The sequence below is a fragment of the Lactuca serriola genome, chromosome 8 (genome assembly GCF_051521515.1).
Source record: "Lactuca serriola cultivar US96UC23 chromosome 8, Lser_US96UC23_V15, whole genome shotgun sequence".
NCBI classification, from domain to species: Eukaryota; Viridiplantae; Streptophyta; class Magnoliopsida; order Asterales; family Asteraceae; genus Lactuca; species Lactuca serriola.
Genome location: NC_136415.1, coordinates 30,041,524 through 30,064,779, shown reverse-complemented (window position 1 = coordinate 30,064,779; position 23,256 = coordinate 30,041,524). Strand labels below are relative to the sequence as shown.

Genomic DNA, 23,256 nt, shown 5'->3' with positions numbered 1-23,256 from the left:
CTTGAATTAATCGTGGAATTGAAGACTTAGGTACTCTCCTCCTCGATCGGATCGAAGCATCTTGATTTTCCTGCCCAATTGATTCTCCACTTCATTCTTGAACTCTTTGAACTTTTCAAACGTTTCTGACTTTTGCTTGATTAAGTAGATATACCCATATCTACTATAGTCATCGGTAAAAGTCACATAGAAGCGGTTTCCATCCTTCGTTGTTGATCTAAACGGTCCACATACATCGGTATGTATAAGGTCTAATAGACCCTCACCCCTTTCACATGTACTAGTGAAGGGTGACTTTGTCATCTTTCCAAGTAAACAAGACTCGCATGTGTCATCTTCCCTAAGGTCGAGTGACTCCAACACTCCATCTTTTTGGAGTTGGGCTATGCGCTTCTTATTGACATGTCCAAGACGACAATGCCACAAGGATGCTCTATTCATACCATTGGAAGAATCCATGCATAAAACATCATTTCCTAGGTTATCTACAATCATAACAGTTTCATAAATTTCATTACATGGTATTGCTTCAAAATATAAGACACCATTTAGATAAGCACAAATAGAACCATTTTCATTATTAAAAGAAAATCTAAATCCTTGTTTAAACAAACCATGAAATGAAATGAAATGATGTTTCTTTCCATTTCTGGCGAATAGCAACAATTGTTCAAATCTAAACATAAACCATTCCTAAGCACTAGAGAATACACTCCAATCTTGGTAACAGGCGACGATCTTCTGTTCCCCATGATTAGATTTATTCTTCCATGCCCCACATCCTTATTTCTTCTTAGTCCCTGCAATTTAGAACAAATGTGGTAACCACAACCGGTATCAAGGACCCAAGAAATAGCATGAGTTGAATCATTAGATTTAATTGTGTATATACCTACGAAAGACGGCTTGATCTTTCCTTCCCTGATGGCTTGCAGGTAGTCTGGGCAGCTTCTCTTCCAATGACCTATTTTATGGGAATGGTGGCACTCTGCCTCCTTTGGGTTAGGGTTAGGCTTAACGGGATCAACTTTGGTCCCACTAGAAGAGGAACCATCGCGGGACTTTCCCTTGCGGTGGCTCTTAGACGGAGCCTTCCTATTCTTGCCTCTTCTTTGCCCAATGGCCAAAACAGGAGCAGCGGGTGGAGTGGGAGTGGGTGCAACTGACTTGTCCTTGAGGTTGCTTTCAGAAACCCTAAGGAGACCTTGGAGCTTACTTAGGGTGACCTCTTCCTTGTTCATGTGATAGGTCATCCTAAATTGGTTGTAACACGGAGGCAAGGAGTGAAGCACCATGTTGATTGCCAAATCTTCCCCAAAGTCAATATTCAACTTGCGAAGACGATCCACATACCTTTGCATCTTTTGCAGGTGCACGGTTAGGGATTCTCCATGACCCATTTTAGCGGAGATCATGTTAGTGAAAATCTCGTAACGCTCCTGCCTCGTGTTTTGGTGGTATCTCTCCAACAAGTCTTGGTGCATTTCGTACGGATACATGTCCTCATAGGACATTTGGAATTCGGCGTTCATTGTGGCTATCATGAGTAACCTTTGTTGCATCACGTTCATGAGTCTCAAAAGCAGTCATTTCAGCCGGAGTAGCGATTTCTGGGTTGATCTTCTCGAGCTTCTCATCGAGGACATACTCCTTGTCCTCGTAGAGAGCAATTGTGCGAATGTATCTTATCCATTCGCTAAAGTTTGTCCCATCGAAAGTCACCTTTTGGCAAAGGCTCATCAATGTGAACGAGCTAGCAGCAATGTTGTTTGCGTTTGACATTTACAAATAGAAAGGACAAAGATAGATTAGAATTTGAATCCCTAATAATCACCCAATAAGAAAAATTAGGGCTAGGATCCAACAACAATATTTACATATTAGAAAAGGGATGTCGTAATCTAACATGCAAACAATTTGAAGGTAAGTGAATGACGATTCACTAATTCTCCACCATGAAAACATAACTTTAAGTTCTAAATGAATTGAGAATTCCTAGGTTTGGAAGAGATTCTTTGAAACTTTTCAATGGCATGTTTAAATCTTGATATGCCCCTCTCGTTTGTGACTGGGATACCGAGGATCACAAAGTGGGTGTGAATTACCATGCAAATTCACATGGTGCCTTCGTTGTAACAATCACCTATTCGATGTGTCGGTAAACCACACACGCTCCATCGAACTATAATAAACAATGAATCACCCTTTGCCACCTTTGCTTAGAACCAATTAGTGTGCCGGTAAACCACACACGCTCCACTAACTTCTTAGCAAGGGTGCAAAGTGTAATTTCATGGGATTGCATCAATTCACTTTTCCTAAAGTAACTAGGATTGGGAATTTTGAAAAACATGTAGTTACTTTGTATTTCATATTATACTTTTTAATAAGGAGATAAGGTTGCCATATCCTACCCGTTCGGCTAACGACCCTCCACCGATCAAGCAAGTGGTGGGTGTGAGTCTACACCCATTAAGCGTCATTTTATAGGCAGCAACCTTATACCCACCTTATAGACCGGCTTCGTGAATGAGGCCTACTAACGGTAAGACTAGCATTTTAATTATACATATACATATATATATATATATATATATATATATATATATATATATATATATATATTAATCTTGTAATATTATATTAGAATAGGGTTGAATTTTAAACTTGTAAAATTCTAGGGTTTGAAATTTAAATTATCTAAATTAAACTTTTAATCACAAAACATAAATTTCAAAACTTGAGGGCAAGTTTTAAAGTTTTCAAAACATAGGGGATCAAATAACAAATAACCTAAATTAACATTTAATCACATAATTATCCATATTTGATTTATTTAATTATTTCTTGCAAAACAATTTACCAATTTAATTAAAATAATTAATCAATTATCACATAAGGAAACTAATATTCAATTAATTGATAAATATCTTCAATTAGGTCAAGAATATACTCAAATATATCACAAAATCAGATTTATATTGACCTATTAAGATTATGGTAAGTATCCAAAAGATAAACAACAAGAAATCCCAAAATTAGCTCTTTCTGACGCTCGGACTCGCCGAGTCCACTATGGGACTCGCCGAGTTCATCGGGCAGAATGACAAAATTCGAATTTTGCAAGCAACAAACAAGAAACCAATGCATCAATTCAATAGAAACCAATCTACGCTCTGATACCACTGATGGGTTTTAGCCATATGAACATTCCTATGTGCATATGCAAACCCTAATGCTTGGATCTAGGTTTCTCTAATTGAACATGCATTGAATCCAAGACTTCTAATGGTAATTCTAGCATAATAACAATTAGAAAATAGAGTTATAAGTTTACCTTGAATCACTTGCTTGATCTTCTTGTCCTTGGAGCTTTAGAGTCACATTTGTCACTCCTCTAATGGCTTACAAACACCAACTTAGCAAGATGATGATTAGAGAGAGGGGAGAGGGAGCTAGAAATCGGCCAGGGTTCTTCCAAAGGCAAGAGTGCCGATTTCATCAACCCCTTGGGTCTATTTATACTTGTAAGGCTCCTAGGGTTACACCCTTAAAACCCTAATTGGATAACTTAGGCCCTAAGCAATCCAATACCCTTAATGATAAGCCTTGGACGATTTCAAGGTCTATCCAAAGCCCTCAAAACTGTCCCCCTTTATCCATAAGGGATTATAGCCCAAAGTACAACTATCATACAATTGACAGTTTATACTCCTTTATTCAATTAATCTCTTTAAGTCACCAAATTAATTCCTAATTAATTTATGACTTATATTAATCAAATAATAATATTATTATTCCTTATGTTATTCTCATAATATATTAATAATATTTCTTCTCTCATTATAAATCATCCTGTCAAGTTGCTATGGTGAAGGCAACCCAAAAGGACCATGCACAACCGGGTCAAATACTTGCCTAATATAGTTGCAGCCTTAGACACTATTCCAACACTTATAATATATTAACAAATCAAAAATAACCTCTTCTCAAAAGTCCATCCTATCAAATTGTCCTGGTGATATGCAACCCAAATGGACCATGCTACTCTCGGGTCAAGTACATACCAATTATAGTTATGGGCTTAGACACCTTATCCAACAAAGATATCTTGTTGTCTTGTGATATCTTACTTTTAGTGTTTGCTTTCACAGGTGCGGAGGCCGAAATTTCTTTGGAGATGGTCGTGTGTGGTCACTATCAGGGCAAGCTTTGTCATCGGGAGATCAATCTCATAGAGGTTCTTCCTCCTCCTGTGTCTGAAAGACGCATACGGGAGCTTGTTGGGCTGCTCTTGGTAGAAGGAGGAAATGTGGGTTCCAACAGGCCTGCATCACCTTGTCAGCCAACCGTTGTTGCTGTTTCCCGAATTTGTTCGACAGTTTTTGTTCCTTATGGTTTGCATGTAGGTGTACAAGCATGAAGAAGTAATGCGCCTACTCGAAAAAGGCAGAGCTTGCGTGTGGTGACGTCGTCGGATGAAGAGACAGAATCCGACGATGCGGGCCTTCGTCCTCGTAAAGCTCGTAGGATTGTGTTTGTGGCCAGGCTTCTTGGTGGTATTGGGGATATTCTTAGCGGTCAACTATCTATGCCTAAGTAGATAGCGGTGGTGGTGATGCCCAGTTCTCCTGGCGCCTCACCTTCTCGATCCACTGGTTCGCCTTTAGTTAATCCTGGTTCCATCTTTGTATCTGGGGGTACGTCGAGTTCGCCTGGGGGTTCTCTTCAATGTGTGAAGCCTTCCGTGATCAATGAAACAAGGACTTTATCTCACTCCTAGTCTTTTGAGGTCTATGCTCCGGGATGGGCGATTACTAGGGATTCCTTACTGTCGGAAGACACTACCGCCCAGGAGTGGAGTAGGTGCGTACATCCTCCGACCATGATGAGTTCGGTTGTGGGTCAACCAAGTGCTCGCATGGCTGATGACCTTTGTTATGCCGCCACCCAGACCTCTGCCCTTATGGTTGCTGCTGCTGACCGGTATCGCCTAGCCAGTATGAGTCAGGGGCAATTGAAAGTACTGCATGGTGCCTTGGCAGGCTTGAGGGAGGAGGTTCGTGATTCTGAGGCGGAGCATCAAGTTTTTGCTGAGCAGAACAACATTGTGGCCTGCGAGAAAGCTGCTTTAGAGGATCAAATGGCTACTTTGGAGGACTGGTCAGAGCGACTTGAGGACCAAGTGAGTTCTCTCACTCGAGAGAAGGATGTACTGGCGAGTAGACTGGCAAGGTGCCAACGTCAATTAGCTCGAGCCCGTGTTGAAGGTGTCTTTGCTCGAGATGGTTTGCAATGGGTGTTGCAGAAGGGTGTGATTCGTGTGATTAACATGGTCATCGAGAGCGTTGAGTTCGCCAAAGGGATCCAGGATGTTTTTCAGGCTTGTGAAGCCCTTGGGTTTGAGAAGGGAAGGCAGTTAGGTGGTTGCTCCACATCTTCCAGTAAATATGAAGCCCTGGGTCCAGGCTAAGTGGCGATCAGGGCCAAGGAGGTCAACACTTCCCTTACATATTTAGCCGAGATGGATTTTGCTGGACTCTTCTGTTTAGGGAAGTTAGATTATGATGGCTTCCGTCAGTTTTATGGCAAGCTGAGCCCGGGAGGTTCTTCCTCGGACTCCGAGGGATGACTTGTATATGCCCCTTGTTGTTCATCTTTCTATGTACTATGTGTATAGTGTAAAACATTGGTTGCTAATAACCATGGACTATGTTTTTTGTTTTGTATTTGGTATGGAAGCGTTCTCTTCACTTTTTTTTGTTATGTATGCACATGCTTTAAGCTGTATTTCGTTTTTACACATTCCCTTATTCTAGGGTTTGCATTAATCTGCTAACATGTGCTTCAGATGTAGCATAGATGCTACTACTAAGCTATGTTCCTCTAACTTGTATGTTTAATTAGGCTTATGATATTAAGCCGTGAAATAATAGTTAATGTTGTTGACTATGCTGTATGGTGTGACTACCAATAATTTGGCTGAGATCGTCATCTCAAGGCCTTTACTATTCAATTTTAGTGGGAAAGGTTATGAACCTTTTACGACCCCTCGTTTTGTGCCATTTAAACAATCTCAGCTCTGAGATGTTATTTGGCATATTGTAGGTAAATATTATGACTCTTTTAAGATCTACGACTACATTCTTGCGTAGATTTTGCTCAAGTAGCATAGGTGATAAGCCGTTGTTGCTACTTGGAAAATATGTACAGCCTCTATATTTTTTGTTTTTGCAATACAGAATTCTGGAAAGTTTTTTCAAGATGTAAATTATATTATTTCTAAAAGGAAAAAAGAAAGACATGAGACAATAGACCCTGAAGGTCTAAGTGTCAGGGCATGGCCCGGTCTTTGCTTTGGCGCCTGAAGTATGGCTATCTTGTGCGGAGTTGGGCCATACTTCTTGTTTGGTGGTGACATATTTCTACGCCAAATGTAGGTTAGCCTTCATAGGTTGGAGCTTCCTCTTATTTTTTCCAGCGGGGCCTGGCATGGTGGAGTTATGTTTCGTTTCCCGTTTCCTAGGGATGTTCTCGCCTGGCTTTCTTTGTGACCCAATGCGTGTTGCAATCGCGGGAAGCACCTCCCCTTGGCTGGGTGAGAGTGCCTCCTATGCGTTTTTACGCATCCATCTTCCATGCATGTCCCGTTGTCACTGTAGATGCTGCTTTGCTTACCGAGGACTCTTGTTGGTGCTCTCATACGGGAAAACCTGCTCGTTAATAAGAACGACATCTTGCCTCCACTGTTGTTGTTTCGTGCACTTGCATCATCTGTTCTGAGGGGCTTTGGTTTATCGGCGATGATTTCCTCTGGAGCCTAAAATTTTCTTTTGTTGGGCCTTTCCTGGTTTTCAATTATAGGTCATGTATGCACTTTGCCTGTAGGCCAGCATTTTCCCGTCGTGTGCTTGTCACTCTATATTCTTGTTGAGCGTTCCTTGGATCGGCATGAGTTCCCTTCTGTGGGAGAGATGTTGCGAGTCTATTGAACATATCTCGCCATCGTTTCCTGGTCTCGTGGCCACAACAGATTTCCTTTGTGGGTCTTCTCTTTTTTGGCGACCTTCTTTTTGACGCGATTAGGTTTCTTGCCTTGCTCCTCGTGGAGCGTCGTGCCCAATTTCCAGCTTGGTCGCTACTACCGTTGCTGACCCATCGCTCATGCTGAATTTGAGAACATCGTGGAGAGTAGATGGGATTGATTGCAACTGAAAAAGTGCAAGTTGGCCTAAGAGAATGTTGTGCTCTGTCGGGCGATCGACAATTGAGAATTCGATCACCCTTGTTATCTCCTTTGCTCTGTCATGACTAGTCAATGTGAACGGGAGTCTGACTATTCCCGTTGGCCAAATACAGTGACCAGTGAAGCCAACTAGTGGGCCCTGGTGTGGTGGCTCGAGGTACTCTTTCCATTTGATTGGCAGTTGACGAAGGCAGTGCTCGTAGATCACGTTGACTCTACTTCCGTTGTCGATGTAAACTTCTTCTACATGGTGTTGACTAACAAAGTCGGTGATGTGCAATGGATCATTGGGGTCCCAATGTTCTGGCCTAGGGTCATTTACTGAGAATGCTATGTTGAGGATGTTTTGGCAGTATGGCCCTGCATCGGGATATCGACTTTTGTGGTTGGTGCATGGGCGGGGCCCAGTGATGGTGTGTATCTCCGCCCTTTTTTTGCGGTTTTTTCCTCCATCCTTTTGATTTTTGGGTTGGTGTTTATGTTGGATTAGTGTCTAAGCCCGTAACTATATTTGATATGTACTTGACCCGATTGGGTTGCCTTCACCAAAGCAACTTGATAGGATGATTTATGGAGAAAGAGGATTAATTATGATTTATTAATATATTATATGAATAATATATTAAAGGAGAAATCATATTGTTTAATTAATATTAGTCAAGAATTAATTGATAATTAGTTTTGTGACTAAAAGACATTAATTAAACTTAGGGGACTGGAATTGTAATTATAAGATAATTGCAATTAGGCTATGGATCACCTCGGAACATAGGTTGGATGAATTCTATGGGAAGCCCATAAAGAAATCGTCCAAAGGGTGTTCTAAAGGGAGTCCATGGACTGTTTAGGGCCTAAGCAGTCAAATTAGGGTTTCCTAGTTGAAAACCCTAATAGCCTTACTATATAAAGACCCTTAAGGCCCCCAAAACATGGTGAACTCTCTTGGAAGAACCCTAGGTCGTTTTTGGTGCTCCTCCTCTTTCTCATAAGTCATTCTCTTGCTCTTGGTGTTTGTAAGCCATTAGAGGAGTGACACTTGTGACTCTAAGCTCCAAGACTTGAAGATTCAAGCCATTATCAAAAGGTAATCATCTAGATCTGCTCTTATGTGATAATTTCGAACTGCATATGCTAGATTAGGGTTCTTGAGCCTTGGAAAAATTGCATGTACAACAGAGAAACCTAGATCCAAGCATCAGGGTTTGCATGAGCACATAGGATGTTGTTTTGGATCAAACCCATCAGTTTATCCTCGTCGAATTTTGCCTTGCGGTCTTTTGCTATATCAACCATGTTCCCCACTAGCTGTTTTTCATCAATCTCCCTCTTTAGCACTATACACTCGTGTGTATCGTGAGTTTTGCTTTTATGATACTCACAAAACTTGGGCTTGTCTTTGTTTTCCATGGCTGGGGCCTTGTTGATTGCATGAACATCGGTATGACCGCTTTTGCTATCGTCCCTGTAGAACGGTCTGTACCTTCTAGACATATGTCGGGGGTGACGATTGTGTCACTGTTGGTCGCCACTGTTGGGCTGAAAGTGGTCGGGACACCGTCTCCTCCTGCTTTGCATATGTATTGGCTATAGCTTTGATATTGGCCTCCTTTCACTCTCCACCTTCAATTTGCCTCAAGTATTTTTCAACACAGAACTTGAGTTCGTCCCGGGATCTGGAGACAATTCCCTGCATCTTCTTCAATAGGGGTCCCGGGAGTAAGCCTTGGGCGAAAGCGCCTATTACCAGGAACTCTTCATGTCCTGGAATATTCAAGGTCACTAATGTAAACCAATCATAATATTCACGGATCGACTCCCCCTCTCCGTGCTTACACGCCGTTACAAAAATAACCTCCCCCTTGCCTTTCCTCAACTGCATGAAACTGTTGAGGAAAAGGTATTTCAGTTGCTCAAAACTGGAGATGTTGCCCGACCTTAGAGATTTGAACCACTTGCCTACATTTCCAGTTAGGGTTCAAGGAAAATAGGTGCAGGTGAAGCGACGATCCATCTTGAGGGATGTCATCGTCCATTGATAATTGTCAATGTGGTCATCTGGTTCTGTAGTACCGTCATATTTGGGCATGTGTGGAATTGTCGCCGTGTGCGGAATCTCGTACTGCAACAGCTCGTGGCTGAAATTAGAGCTGGCGCTCCGCATGGGGTTGTCCGCGTATGAGTATGGCATCTTGCCGTAAGCCATGTGTTGTTGCATTTGGTACGGGCTTGCATACATCTAGTTATGCATGGCCACTGGTGAGATGTACGGCTTATACTGCGGTAAGTTTGGCGCCGACCCAAATTGCTGAATTTCGTACTATCCTACCGAAGGAGCCATATGCGGGCTTGCTCTTGTATACTGCTGAGCGTATGGGGTAAACAGTTGAGTCGTTGTCATGAAGGGTTTAAACTCGGATTGTACTAGGAACTGGGTGTTGGATCCATAATGGTCGAGTCCCTGGCTTGTCGAGATCTGGCCGCTTGTGGTTTACGGTTGGGACAGTGCAGGGATTGGATCTGGGGTGTGTTATACCAACGTGTTGAGGATCGGTGGTTGTTGTATATATATCGGCATGTGGGGCAAACATGTCAAGGTGGCTTGCGGGTATACCATTGGGGAATATTGTGGTTGTTGTTGAATGGTGTGCGGGATCCATATTCCGGTGTCAGAGGTAAGTGGGAGAGGTTGTTGTTGTGAAATAGGGATCTCTGTTTGATGCGTTGTGATGATTTTTGGAGTTGTGGTTATGATCGCCACTTGTGGAATTGTGTTGGCTATTGGGCACCAGAGGCTGGCTGTGAGAGTTGATGTTGTATGTACTGCAGAACTAGATGGGATTTGTGAAATTGGAGTGTGATTTGATGCGTGCTCTTCCTTAACGGAAGTTTTCCCTCCTTCTAGTGACTGCATCGGACGCTGCGGGCTTTTTTCTAGTGCTCCAGACACTATTAGGATCCCGCCTGCCATTAATGCTCCTTAAATTTGTTGTGTGGATGTATCATTCTAGAAATATTCCCAGATGGCGCCAAATGTTGTGATATATCGGAGAATGGATGGGACGAGATTGCCGACGATTCTTGTTGAAATGACTTCCCCTGATATCATAGTACAAGACAGGATAGAGATTGTTAGTCGACGTCCGGGAGGGGGTCTCGGGACGAAGCTCCGATGATCTAGTTAGTATGAGATCTGAGAGAGATGGTAAGTGATTACAGAAAAGAGAGAATCTTGTCCCCTTCTTCGTGAGGAAGAAGGGTCCATTTATACCTGTCTCAAACGTGTGTCTCTCAACTGATTCTGTTGAGGATTCTCTCATGAGGTGCGACATGGCGGACCCATATTGGAGGGTCCCCCGTCACGTATTTTGCCTCCTCCTCCCATTGGCTGGAAGGAGATCTTCGTTACATGGTTCACTACCATTCTTCTTGGAATTATTATGAAGATAATTATGGCTCATTTTCTCAACGGTACATAGTAGCGTTGGCTTTCCCACATTGTTATTTTTTGCTTTGGAGATTTTTTTTCTACAACACATTTGTTGAAGATTGAAGACTTGAATCCTAATTTTTGTTGGCATATTTGCATATCTCACTTATAGAAGATCCAAGTTCCATATTAGAAGAAGTTCGTATTCAAGATGCACAACTTATCCACACATTTGGAGTTCGCTCCTGCTACTACTATCCCAGGGGATTCTGTTCCTTTTTCTCCCTTTTATTTTTTTAATATTATTTTATACATACAATGAGGGCATTATATGTAATAAGTGTGGGGTAGGGGTTGAAAAAGTACATTGCTAGAAGATTTACAATTTAAAAAAATTTAAAAATAGATTTGAGATAACAATCCAAAATTAAATCTAGTAATAGTTTAAACTTAAGTTGCTAGTGGTTATGTGGGATGATCCAATATGAGCTCAAATGTTTAATTGAGCCAATATATGTTATAGTATATTTGTGGGTTCCCATTTCTAGTGAAAAGTCATGAGTTATGAAATGGTAATTTGGTAGTTTATATGGAATAATAAGTTTTGCAGCATGTACCTGAAATCTATCTAGGCAAGCTTATGTAGTCATTGCACTTAGACTAATACCTTTAGCCAATAAAGGTTGAAGTTAAGCTCCCTTGCTTAAGCATGTAGGTTTTGAGAGAAAAAAGTGAGTTATATATAAAAGAGAGAGAAATTACCGAAAAGTGAAAAATTGAAGAATTTTAGAGCTATCAAGTATGAAGATCAAAAGATCAAAATTAAAAAAGTTGAAGATACCAAAAATCAAACAAAAATGTCGTGAATTCAAAAAAAATCAAAGACCAATTATTCAAAAAGTGAAGAATTCCAAGAGCTCCATTTTGGTATCTAAAGTTGTAATTTCTAGATTATGTATGCTAGGGTAGCTTAACTAAAAATACCTTGAGGTTAAGAAAGATTTATGAGCATTGATTCATAGGGTTGCAGAAATGAGTATCATATATGCTAAGGGGTAAAGTTTCATAAGAAATGTGAGTATTTAGCATTGAGAAGTTATTAGGAGTTAGACACAAATATATGCATTGAGGTCTTGGTGTAATGGTTCAGTTCAAAACGGATTGTTCTATGTGATGCTAGTGATGAATGTTTAAATTAAAAATAATTAGTTTTGTTTGGGGGCAAGCAAAAGATAAGTGTGGGGTATTTTGATATTGTCAAATTTATACATATTTTTAGGCAATATTTAATTACATTTGATTAATATTTTGGCTATTTGCATAGATAAATGGTACTTATAAGGTTAAATTATATTGTGCAGTCAAAAAGAAGACATTTTGAAGAAAAGGGACTAGAAGCGTTAAATATGGAACTTTGGAGGATAAAGGTTTGAAGGATAAAAAAAATCCAGAAAAATACGTACTCACGAAGCGAGTAGTAAAGACTCATGACGTGAGTAAGGACTTCTAGACGATAAACATCGCGGATCAAGAGTCCTTGTTAAACACAGATAACTACTAAACTCACGACGTGAAACGTCTATTCTCACGACGTGAGTGGGGATATTTCGAAAAATATATAAGTCCTTGATCCCTACGACTTTAAAGACGTTAGCTGACTTGAGAAGGGTTCCAGGAGTCGAATTTCAGAAGAAGGAAGGCTTGGGAATAGGTTCTAATACCAAGGAAGAAGAAGAAGTTCATAATCAACTTTTTCTAGTATGGTACATTATGATGTTTTCAATTATGACTTGGTTATGTTTGTTTGTTAGAATGAGTAGCTAAATCTAGCTGCTTCTGTTAGCTAGATGAAGCTATAACTCATGGTTTGCTTATAGTAATTTATGTTTTTCTTGTTGGATAATGTCTTGTGTTTGATTGATTACACCTAGCATGCTTAATTTGATAACTAGATTGCTTTAGATTCTTATTCTGCGTAGTTAGTGGTCATTAATATGCATGAATTAGATTACCTAGTAATTTAGTGAACATTAGATTATTAGAGCTAAGATTGAACTAATATTAGATAAGTAATTGAATTATTGAATTTGGTTGTGCTAGAGAACTCATATTGTAACCATAATTTGTGTTTGTCAACTCAATCTTACATAACTCCAATTTTATTTAATAATTGATTATGTGTTAAATTACATGTAATTATACATAGCTATACATGAATTTATTGAATATTAGTTAATTTGGAATTGAATTGCTAATAATGTCTTAATTGGTAACCAACAGAATTGTCATAATTATTATTTAAACCATTGAGGGAAAATGGATTCAAACTAACATAAGTGTTTTTGTTAATTGATTGAATAATAGTTAAGGAATTAAGTTCATCTAAACTTTCAAAATTAGATAAAAACCATTACTTTGCTAGAATCTTAGGTTAACTTAATTGTAGTTAGATTAATTAATTAAAACCATTCCCTGTGTTCGACCCCGACTTACTTAAACTACATTACAATACGACTAGGTACACTGCCTAGGTGCATATTGCTTAGTTAAGTTAGTTAGGAAATAAATTTAAAATTGTTAGGTACTTTTGTGTACATCAAGTTTTTGGTGCCGTTGCCAGGGAACGACCATTTTTGTTGTAAGTTTATTTGCTTTAGGTTAATCAATCCTTTTTGTGGGGTAAAACCTGCCAAAAGTTATTTTTCAGCTTAGTTTTTTTTTTTTTACAACTGAACTCATGGCGTGAGCTTTTAAGGCTCAGGATGTGAATCCAATTGTTTTTCTTTTTCTTTGTTTTTGTTCAGTTGTACGTTTTTATTTTTGTTTATTTTGTAGTAGTTCATGACCAGAGGTTCCAACATGCCTTTGGTACCACCACTTGAAGATCCAGATTCGGCAATTCACAAAAAAACGGAAAAGAACGCAGGAGTGAACGAAACACCAAAGAAGTCACCTTTCAAGGATCTCAAATCAGTATTTTCAAAGAAAACATGAAAGAAAGTGGGAGAATCAAGTACATCATCAAAGGACAAAAGCAAGGTAGAAAGCTTTGATCAAATATCTAATCCACAAGAATCCGAATATGAATTCGAGCCTGAATTTGCATTAGAAAAGAGTGATAACGAACACGATCCGGATAACGAGATGGAAAGTATTACGGATATGTCCATGGGGGCATATAAGAAGCGGATAAGAGACGATGTTGGTCCCAGTCTAGTACAACCTACAATTCCCGCCACTGCAACATTCGAGTTGAAAGGACACATTCTTGTTGCACTTAAGGATGTACCATTTTATGGAAAGGACCATGAGGATGCTTACAAGAACTTAGGTGAAGTTAATGACGTTGCAAATAATTTCAATATCCCAAATGTTCCAAGAGAGACAGTGTTGTTAAGGATGCTTCATGTTACTTTTAAAGGAGCTGCAAGAGATTGGTTGAAAGCACTTCCACCCGGTGCAATTACTACTTGGGCATAGATGCGTGAACAATTCTTGGAACAATTCTGCCCACCATCAAAAATATTTAAACTCAAGAAGGCAATAGCCAACTTTGAGCAAAATCCGGGTGAATCACTTTATGAGGCATAGGAGCGTTAGAATTGTCCTCAAAATGACATCAACATACAACAAGAAGTATCTATATTTTATGACGGGGTGAATGTCATGACAAGGCAACTCCTTGATTCTCAAGGACCACTTACTAAGAAAAATCCGGGTAAAGTGAAGGAGTTGATTGAAGAATTCTCAAAGCATTATTGTGAGTACCACAATCCAAGAAATAAAGGAGAAAGAGGCATTGCGGGTGGAAATTCTGAAGACATGGTTGTTGTACTAGTTATGCTTGACACCATGGACAAAAGAATAACCAAGATGAACCAGTCAATTCATGCCATTAGAGTTGGATGTGAAAGATGCAATGAGCCACACTTGACAAAAGAATGCCACTTGGATGAACATGGAATAAAAAGGCTCAAGTTTGCTATTCTAGTGGGGATAAATATGACGAAGATTGGAGAAAACCCAAGAAGGAGTGGTTATCATATGAGGAGTACAGGAAGCAAAAAGAAGAAAAATATAGGCAGACAGGTCGAGGCATCTAAAAGGAACAACCACCAGCCGAAAAGAAAGTTGACTTTAGAGAATGTGTTAGCTCATTTTTTGGAGGCTTCTGAAAAAAAAGGCATTATGAAACAGATGTAGTGATAAGGGAACATCAGAATATCATGAAGGAACAACAAGCTTTGCTAAGAAATCACCAAGCATCAATCCATAATATTAAAGTCCAACTAGGTCAACTAACTACTCTCATACAAGATAAGTTATATCCAAAAATCCCCAAGAAAAAACCTCATTCGCAAGTCATGATGATTGAAACTGAAGAAGAGGCTATTTTTGAGTTCTTAGAAGCACTAGAAGTAGAGCCACAACGGTCCGAACCAAAGCCAAAAAAGTCAAAAGTCGAAGAAAAAATTTATGTTGAAACACCAAACACACGACGTGACCCTTCAAAGCTCACGACGTGGGCCGAGTCTGAACAAGAAACTTCAACAAAAGTTCCAGATTATCATCCTCCTTTACCATTTCCATCCCGAGCTCATAGTCATCCACTGGAACATGAGCATTTGGAATTTATGAAGCAAGTGAAGGGTATTCCAATAAATACTCCTTTTATTGAATCGTTATCTGAAATTCCCAAATATGCAAACTTCTTACAAGACTTGATAGATGCTCGTCAGCATTTGAAGAAAACTTCCAAGGTGGTTCTTAGTGAGCAGAGTTCAAAGGTTGTATTGGGGGAGTTACCAAAGAAGATGGGAGATCCTAGACGCCTCACTCTTCCGTGTGAATTTGGGAATAATTTGAAGACTTATGCTTTAGCCGATTATGGGGCTAGCATAAATTTAATGCCTTTTTCATTTTATCAAAGGCTCAATATTCTGAAGTTGAAGGCTACAAGAATGACCATTCACATGGCAAACCGTTCAGTGACACATCCTAGGGGAACTGTGGAAGACATCTTAGTAAAAATTAGGAATTTTTTTTTCCAATTAACTTTGTGGTAACGAACATGAAAGAAGATCATGATGTTCCAATCATCTTGGGGCGGCCTCTACTTAGTACTGTTAATGCCTTGGTTGATATTCGCAAATCCAAGCTTACCTTGAGAGTGGGAGATGATGAAGCTACTTTTGGAATAAGGGATGTTTCCAAGGAAGTGATGTTCAAGGTGAAGTTTTTAATATTGATAAAGAAGAAGATGAACTTGAAGAAATGGAGAAACTTATGGAAGAAGAAATAAAGACAATTCAATAAGTCAAACATACCAAACCAAGAGCATCCGTTCCATTGGTGTTTGAAGTAATTGCTTATACAAATCCAACTTCTTGGGTGAGTGAGGAAAGTGAAGATTTATCAAGTGACGAGGACGAGGTTACTTCTAAGGAAACGAGTTTAGTTGTGGATGAAAAGATGGTTCCCGTAGAGCCAAGAAATGAAATATTGGAAAATAAAGGGATCAAACGCAAGCTTGAAGTAAATGAAGTGAAATCTAAAAAAAAGAAAACTCTAAAAAGGCATATATTAGATGAGTCCAAGCGTACAAAAGGAGATGGAAGGAGAAAAAGATTCAAATGGTGATGGACACTCCAGAGAATTCGACGTGATGCGGCACGGAGTCTGGCTCATGACTCCAAGAAAAAGAAGCGCTTCTCGGGAGGCAACCTGAGCTCGGTTTGAAATTTATTTTCGTTTTACCTTTAATTTAGTTTTTGCATTTTTAGTTTTTTTAGGATATTTGATCATCTAATCATCTAATAATCTTAGTAAAAATCAAATGTGGGGTAATTTAAAATTAAGAGGTAAAAAAATAATTGGTTTTTAATAAAAAAAAATGGAATTGATAATGGGATCACTTTTATGCTTAAACATAATATAATCCGGAATGGGCTGCTTTCATGATCTAAATTTTTATGGCCCAACTAGTGTTAGAATAAATTGGCCCATCTGTTAAACCTAGACGGACTCACGACGTGAGTCATAAAGAACTCACGACGTGAATTTTGAAATCACGGGACCACAAATTAAAAGATTCAGAAACACTTTGACCCTCATTGTCTTTATCACACGCACGAAGTGAACCCGATTCTTGGTCCCCCCCCCCATCCGATTTTGCCTATAATCGACCACAAACAACATTTGTGCTTACGTAATCTTCCACTTAACATAAACAACTCCTAATTTTAGTGTTCTATTTTTACTAATTGGTTTATTTAAGGGATAGGGTTTGTTTCATAGTTTAAAATTAAAAATTGTTATGACTATGCCCAAATTTTGTCATGCATGTCCTTGTAATATGCTTGAAATTGTTATTAAACAAAACCCTTAGCAAGTATTGAACTTGAGTTGGATTGGAAATGGCTAGATTTTGTGTTCATAGTCTGCTGCCTTCGCACCCAATTCACGTCGTGGGTTATTAATCCTCACGAGGTGAATTCTGGTTTCAAGCGTAATTGTCAATTCTGTTTTATATTTAATGGCTCTTTGTTTTTGGTTTTGTTCCTTGGTTATTCTTTTGCAGAAAAATGGCATAAAGGCGTGAGGTTCAAGATGACCAAGGTGGGGTTGCTAACTTGCACCCGTTTTATGTGTTTGCAACCAACATCTCTCATGATGTCCTTACCAAATACAATAACATATTGGGGTGGCTTCACAACCGAGAATTTACTGTTGCTCCGACTGTTAACTGGCACAAACTTAGAGAGGTTGGACTCCTTGATCGGTTAAACCCATTTCTTAGTAAAACTTTGGTGGGAAATGGGATTTCTTTCATATGCAAGGGATGAATCAACTTATTTGCCATTCAAGAAAAAGTATACAAGGAGCTTTGTGTGGAATTCTTCTCTACCGTGACTTTTCATGAGAATGTTCAAGACCCGAACTTCCCGCAAACATTGGTTTTCACCGGGAATGCAGCTTGGTAGAATTTGCTTGGAGGATGGGCTTATATGAGCCCCATGAAGCCTTAACTCCCGATTTTTCTGCATTCTTACGAGAGGATGTGCGTACATATTCAGGGGGAATGTCGGGACACGAGTTTTGTAGCCATATTGCTTCAAGAGTTTTCAAATTCGGTGTGTCTCCGGAAAGTAACATCAAATCACCCATTCATCGCTTGATTCACAGGCTTATTACATTCTCCATTCACCATAAAAGGCATGGCGATAAAGTCACTAAGATCAACTTATTTTTCTTGTGGACTATTTTACAGCTGGGGGTTGTTGCAATATCCCCTATTTCTTGGCCCGATATTTAGCGGAGCATGCGGTGAGTTCCCAACCCGGGAGCCCAATTTGTGGTAGCCACATTGTCACCTGTCTTTCCCGTTCTTATGGTGTGATCATCCCGGCCATTACAAGGACACTCACTTGTAAGGAAGGGAATGAGTTTTCGATTGGATATCTTGAGACCATAAAAGTTGTGGTCAATTATGGGTCACATTGGGGCATACCGAATAGTGACAATGAGGGTGTTGAACAACCAACCAAGGAGCCCGAGCAACAACCAAGACCCAAGAGACAGAACGTGATAGCCCGGGGAGATATGGAAAGATCACAACAACTCACTCAACCATATGAAGGTGGAGTACCCACCGACCCGTTCCAAACTCGGGTGGGTTCATACTTGGATAATCTTCATGGTGGGGTGATGTATAACACCCAAATCCTTGAAGCCATGTTCTCCCACATGAATGTGGTGAGACCACCCACCGTGCCTCCCTAATGCCCTTACATTTCGACGTGGGAAGAGCTATGGATGATGAGAGGAGACGGAGCCGAAACGAGTGGAGCAAACATTGATGAAGAAGATGATTAGATTATCTTTTAGTTTATTTAGTTTTATTTTTATTTGGTTTTATTTTGTTTTCGGATTGTTTGAAATTGTAAGACTTTTAAATTGGTTATGTTCTTGTTTACTTCTTTGGTTATTATTTTTAGATTTTTTGAGAGAAAACATGGGAAAGGATGTCGAGATATGAGTGAGAACATGTTTATCCTAGAGTTTAGAGTCGAGAGTCGAGACCCACAATAAAAAAATAAGTATGGGGTGCGTCAAGAGAGAAGATAAAGTTAGAGAAAAAAGTAAAAAAATAATAGAGTTAAAAGAGTCTTAATTCATTAAGACATTGGGTTGAGTGCAAGAATTGAAAGAAGAATCGGAGGAAATATAATTTTGAGATGTCAGTACCCACTACGTGAATATGTCTTATTACACGTCGTGAGTCAGTTATTGAAGATTTCCCAGAAATCGCGTAAACGCGACCTCACGTCGTGAATATTAAATTTTCACAAATGTGAAGACCATTATTCCAATTTCGTTACATGGGTCACTGCCATTCTTCTTGGAATTATTATGAAGATAATTATGGCTCGTTTTCTCAACCGTACATTGTAGCGTTTTCTTTCCCACTTTGTTCTTTTTCCTTTGGAGATTTTTTTTTCTACACCACATTTGTTGAAGATTGAAGACTCGGTTCCTAATTTTTTTTGGCATATTTGCATATCTCACTTGTTGAAGATCCAAGTTCCATATTAGAAGAAGTTCGTATTCAATACGCACAACGTATCCACACATTTGGAGTTCGCTCCTGCTACTACTATCCCGGGGGAGTCTATTCCTTTTTCTCCCTTTTATTTCTTTTATATTATTTTATGCATACAATGGGGGCATTGTATGTAATAAGTGTGGTGTAGGAGGTCGAAAAAGTAAATTGCTAGAAGATTTAAAATAAAAAAAAAAATAGGTTTGAGATAATAATCTAAAAATTATATCTAGTAATAGTTTAAACTTAAGTTGTTAGTGGTTGTGTGGGATGATCCAATGCGAGCTTAAATGTTTAATTGAGCCAATATATTTTATAGTATATTTGTGGCTTCCCATTTCTAGTGAAAAGTCATGAGTTATGAAAAGGTAATCTGGTATTTTATATGGAATAATAAGTTTTACAGTCTGTACCTGAAATCTATCTAGGAGATATTATGTAGTCATTGCACTTAGACTAATACCTTTAGCCAATAAAGGTTGAAGTTAAACTCCCTTGCTTAAGAATGTAGGTTTCGAGAGAAAAAAGTGAGTTATATATATATATATATATATATATATATATATATATATATATATATATATATATATATATATATAGAGAGAGAGAGAGAGAGAGAGAGAAATTACCGAAAAGTGAAAAATTGAAGAATTTTGGAGCTATCAAGTATGAAGATCAAAAGATCAAAACTCAAAAAGTTGAAGATACAAAAAATCAAACAAAAAGGTCGTGAATTCAAAAAACTCAAAGACCAATTATTCAAAAAGTGAAGAATTCCAAGAGCTCCATTTTGGTATCTAAAGTTGTAATTTATAGATTATGTATGGTTGGGTAGCTTAACCAAAAATACCTTGAGGTTAAGAAAGATTTATGAGGATTGATTCATAGGGTTGCAAAAATGAGTCTCATATAAGCTAAGGGGTGAAGTTTCATACGGAATGTGAGTATTTAGGATTGGGAAGTTATTAGGAGTTAGACACAAATATGCGCATTGAGGTCTTGGTGTAATGGTTGAGTTCAAAATAGATTATTCTATGTGATGCTAGTGATGAAGGTTTAAATTAAAAATAATTAGTTTTGTTTGGGGGCAAGCAAAAGATAAGTGTGAGGTATTTTAATATTGTCATATTTATACATATTTTTAGGCAATATTTAATTACATTTTGATTAATATTTTGGCTATTTGCATAGATAAATGGTACTTATAAGGTTAAATTATATTGTGCAGCCAAAAAGAAGACATTTTGGAGAAAAGCGACTAGAATCGTTAAATATGGAACTTTGGAGGATAAAAAAAATCCAGAAAAATACGTACTCACGAAGTGAGTAGTAAAGACTCACGACGTGAGTAAGGACTTCTAGACGATAAACATTGCAGATCAAGAGTCATTGTTAAACACAGATAACTACTAAACTCACGACGTGAAACGTCTATTCTCACGACGTGAGTGGGGATATTTTGAAAAATATATAAGTCCTTGCTCCCTACGACTTTAAAGAGGTTGGCTGACTTGAGAAGGGTTCCAGGAGTCGAATTTCAGAAGAAGGAAGGCTTGGGAATTGGTTCTAATACCAAGGAAGAAGAAGAAGTTCATAATCCACTTTTTCTAGTTTGGTACATTATGATGTTTTCAATTATGACTTGGTTATGTTTGTTTGTTAGAATGAGTAGCTAAATCTAGCTGCTTCTGTTAGCTAGATGAAGCTATAACTCATGGTTTGCTTATAGTAATTTATGTTTTTCTTGTTGGATAATGTCTTGTGTTTGATTGATTACACCTAGCATGCTTAATTTGATAACTAGATTGCTTTAGATTCTTATTCTGCGTAGTTAGTGGTCATTAATATGCATGAATTAGATTACCTAGTAATTTAGTGAAAATTAGATTATTAGAGCTAATATCGAACTAATCTTAGATAAGTAATTGAATTATTGAATTTGGCTGTGCTAGAGAACTCATATTGTAACCATAATTTGTGTTTGTCAACTCAATCTTACATAGTTCCAATTGTATTTAATAATTGATTATGTGTTAAATTATGTGTGATTATACATAGCTCTACATGAATTAATTGAATATTAGTAAATTTGGAATTGAATTGCTAATAATGTATTAATTGGTAACCAACAGAATTTTCATAATTATTATTTAAAACCATTGAGGGAAAGTGGATTAAAACTAACAGAAGTGTTTTTGTTAATTGATTGAATATTAGTTAAGGAATTAAGTTCATCTAAACTTGCAAAATTAGATAAAAACCATTACTTTTCTAGAATCATAGGTTAACTTAATAGTAGTTAGATTAATTAATTAAAATCGTTCCTTGTGTTCGACCTCGACTTACTTAAACTACATTACAATACGACTAGGTACACGGCCTAGGTGCATATTGGTTAGTTAAGTTAGTTAGGAAATAAATTTAAAACTGTTAGGTACTTTTGTGCACATCTAAATCAAAATGTATATCAGAAGTTAAAATACATGAGTCTATGAAGCTCCGTCTTCTCAAAATCTCGTTGATGTACATGTTTACTGATTTCCTAAGAATACAAGTAATTTTGAAAAGAGTGTCAACAGTTAAGTTGGTGAGTTCATAAGCATGTTTGTAACTTAAATCTATTTATTTGTTCCTTAAAAATGAAAGTACATTTTCCTAGAAAATCCTATATTTTCTGTTGTAATATGTTGTAATCAAAACATGTAATGTTATTGTACTCTGAGATAGTAAAATGTTGTTTTAATTCACATAAAACTATGAAAAGTATGTTTTCCCTACATTGGAATAGTATTCTGTAATTGTACTTGTATGAAAACGGTATAATTGTATCTGTCTGGAATCATCAAGTGTACTTGTAAAATACTGCATTATAGTTTTATTATTTAATAAAACTATGTGAAGTTGTTTACTTATTCATACACCAATTGTATTTTTCAATACCAAATTATGAGTTATCATAACCAAGCTTGATGACCTAAGATGACATGAACACGACGTTCTTCAGGCGTCGCAATCGGTACGACATTTGCCACCTCAGGCCTGCCGGCTTAGCTGTTGCAAGAAGCTCAGGTACGGGATTGTCAGTTCCGTATAGATCTATATAGAAGTGTTACGCTCTCCCTCCAGGAGACTCTGGTTATAATTTCAGAACTTGGTTGGTACTTAGATAAGTACGTGAAGTATGTCTCACAAATGCTATATTGACGGTTACGTGTAGAATAATGAAAGGTTAGTTTGTAATGGATAAACTTGTAAGTATATCTCATAAACTATATTTATTATAGTTTATATGTTTGTTTTCCGTAATGTATTCCCAATATGTAAAATAGTGCATATGGTCCATAAACTATTCTTATTATAGTTTATTTGTTTGTTTTCCGTAATGTAATCTGAACTTTGAAAAGCAATATGTAAGTTCCATAAACTATATCTATTATAGTTTATATGTTTATGTTTTACTGAAATGAAAACCTTAATAATAATTCGGCATGTTAACTTTTAAAATCTATGATACGATGGTTCCATGAAATTCAATGTTTATGTCCAAATGGTACTAAAACAGTTTGCAAAAATTATATTTTTGTTTAACAACTTTTAAATCATTTTATACTTATATAAATATAATATTTGTATAATTATGATTAAATAGACAGTCGAATATATAATTCTACCCCAAGCCCACAACCAAACAAGGAACAGGAAATGAAGTCAAATTATCAATTCTAAGCCTGTTAAATCTTAATTATATAATTTATATGTATATAAAAATATATTTTTAATAACGGTAACGATTAATAAATATTGAAAACATTTAGATATTAACACAAATTTTCTTGTGTAACACCTGTATTTACCCCTAAAACGGTGAAAAATCATGAAAATGTAGGGGTATAAACTCATCTCATGTGCATGTTCTTGGTTGGTTACGATGTGGTCATGAAAATTCTCAAGTTAGAACACGTGTTATCAAATGTATCCTAA

The 23,256-nt window shown here is 37.8% G+C and overlaps 1 pseudogene; it reads right to left on the bottom strand.

Annotated features, from left to right (window-relative positions):
- Positions 1-14,201: 14,201 nt before the first annotated feature.
- On the bottom strand, positions 14,202-14,293 carry LOC145071692 (small nucleolar RNA R71; annotated as a pseudogene).
- Positions 14,294-23,256: the final 8,963 nt, after the last annotated feature.